The 2856-nt window shown below is 32.7% G+C and overlaps 1 protein-coding gene across 1 annotated transcript in view; it reads right to left on the bottom strand.

Moving 5' to 3' along the window:
- The window catches only part of LOC108690018 (uncharacterized protein C17orf59 homolog), a 53056-nt gene that overhangs the window by 29329 nt on the left and 20871 nt on the right, over positions 1–2856 (bottom strand). The gene's annotated exons all lie outside the window — the stretch shown is intronic.

Raw genomic sequence — 2856 nt, 5'->3', positions numbered from 1 at the left:
CCCCCCCCCCCCTCCCCCTATTTTCTCCTCACCCTCCCTCCCATTTCTATGACTATATACGCATCTATATCATATTTATAGTCATTCGAACTGCGCACCAAATTGGTTTTTCGTAATTATACACACACTTAAACGACTGTGATAATATCGCGAAATTGAGGTCTGTGAAACTGATACTCCTAAATATATAATATAAATTTTGACAAAATCTACATCGTATTCGACTGTTCATTATTTGTCCACATTTGTTCATAAAAAAAATTTTTCGTTCATCATCGAAAAAAAATTATAAATAAATAAAAAATTGGAACATCTCCCTGTGAATCTTTTTCCAAATTACATATGAGATTCGATTGTTTACCATACGTACGTGTTTTTGCCACCCGTAATTTTCTTTTGTTCACCTTTCAAAAAAAAGTTATAAACAAATTAAAATTAAATAATTCATCACTGACAAATAAAGACAATTGCCTGGACATATGCGCACGCATGGTGAACAATCGAATCTTATACGTATTATAATTAGGAAGTAAACGCACTTACGTATACAATGACAAATTGTTTAATTTTAATTTGTTTATAACTTTTTTTTTAAAGTGGACAAAAGACAATTCATGTGGACAAACGCATAAGCATGGTGGCTAATCGAATTTCCGTATGTTCGATATCGAACTCGGTATCGAACTCTAATCCACAAATCGCAAGTCAATCGCACTTAGTGGCGAGCCACTCGGCGTCGCCATAAAATGATTTATTTTCTCATTTTGTAACATAGTTCTCTCTTGCGTGAAAAGGAAAGGATTTTCCTGCTAAAGGATTGCAGTTCAAAAAGTTTATTCGTATTTCGGGAACTTCTAAATCAGCAGATAAATTCCCGTTATAAAATTATTTATTTTCACATTCTGTAATTCTTTTTTGTGTCAAAAGATTTTTTGCTAAGGGATTGCAGCTCAAAAATTAAGAATTATATACTTTCTTATCAGATTTATGTCAGAATCATATTCATTAATGAAATTTTAGATAATATAATGCTATATTCAATAACTTACCTCTTCAATTCAGATTACTTTTAGAATTATTTTGGGAATAAAGAGTAGATTTCAAAAATTAGAAGAAAAAGAATACTGATTTAAGAACTCATGAAGAACTCCTAATTCTGAACCTACGAGCGATTTCCTGTTGTTAATTTTAAGGGGTGGGAGACTGAATGGATATCCACTCAGCCCTCCCCTTCTTTAAATTAAGATTCCTGCTAACCGAAACGAGCTCAAAAATTTTTGGTAATATTCCAGATTAGGGGAATGATCTTGACTTTGATATATGTTATCAAGATCATAATCCTGAATAACCTCCAACAAGTTTTAACCGTTGCTCGTCATTTGTTAAAAAGTTATTAATAAAAAAGGCTTGAAAATAACGTTTTATTTTTGCTATACATATATAATTTTAAAACTATTCTATACTCTTCCTTGCTTATGTAATGACTTTTTACGCAAAGTGACTTTCATCTCACATCCCCTCCCTCTGCTTCAGGAGCGTACAATCATTTCCACGCGAAGCGACTCTCACCTTCTCCCCTGCTTAAGGGCGCACGACTTCCACACGAAATTTTTGTTCTATATAGTGAAAAGATATCATTTTTCAAATTTTCCATCTTAACTTATTGACGAGTAACGAACAATATGTCAAGGTCGAGGTCATTGAAGGAGGTTCTTTAATCTGGAGTATTACCAAATTTTTTTGCGGAAAGCTCATAAATTAGCTCTTAATTCTGAATATGCGCTTTTTTATTTCAACGTGGGAAGACCAGCTGGACAAGGGTAGAAAAAAACTTGAAGCGTGACGCAGACTGTGCAGATTCTCGCGGCGCGATCGCACGTATTGATATTTCCTTAAAAATATTAAATTTCTTTTTTGCGCTATCGCTTTATGCGCTTGGAGAACAATAAAAGTCAAAAAATAAAATCAAAAAGTCTAGTGTACTTGATTTCATTATAGCACTACTGTATATTTTTTTTAGTATGGGGACTTCAACTTATTAGTAACCTGAGCCCCCCCCCCTCCATTTTAAATTCGATTTGCTGCTAAACAGAATAAAAAATTCGATGTTAAAGAAAAAAATTAGCGAATAAAGAGCATTAAATTTTTAACCTCTTGCGAATTTGCGATGATAAGAAATCTATATTAATAAGAGTAATGCATTAACTCATAAATAAGAATCATATAGGAAAGGAGCAAATCAGTAATTCACCTGCGAAATAAATTCCCAAAATTAAGCTCCAAGATGAAAGGAAACAAAATATATTTTAGACAGTATAAATTCGCTTAAAATTCCAGTATCTCCAGACCTGGAATTTCAGGGAAAATTATAATTTTGTAAAATATGGTATATGAAACATTTTCTGAAAACATTGTATGAATGGAATATTTAATGATTATTTGAATGTTACTCTTATATTCAGTGAATATTTCGGATTAGACTGCTCCTTGCTCCAATGAAGTGAACTGCAATATTCACTAAGTTTTGCTAACATGCTAATAATGGATCTGAACATGGAAATAACTCACGAAATGCATAGCTGTATATAAAATATTAAAAACATAGCATTAAAAACAGGCTAATGAGAGGATCGTTATTAATTGGTATTAGATGTACAACTTTGCTTCTGCCGTTTTTTTTCTGAAATTCGAGGCTTTATTGTAAAAAACTGGTTATACATTTATGATTCAAAGTATTGTCCATCGCTGGCCACTACTTTCTCTCATCTTTCGGGTAGCGTACGAATCCCGCGTCGAAAAAACTGGTCATCTTTTGAGGCAATCCACGAATCGATCCAATTTTTTACTTCTAAATAA

Source organism: Atta colombica, unplaced genomic scaffold, assembly GCF_001594045.1.
Source record: "Atta colombica isolate Treedump-2 unplaced genomic scaffold, Acol1.0 scaffold29, whole genome shotgun sequence".
Classification (NCBI taxonomy): domain Eukaryota; kingdom Metazoa; phylum Arthropoda; class Insecta; order Hymenoptera; family Formicidae; genus Atta; species Atta colombica.
Note: the sequence above shows the minus strand (reverse complement) of the source record. Positions and strands in the feature narration are given on the sequence as shown.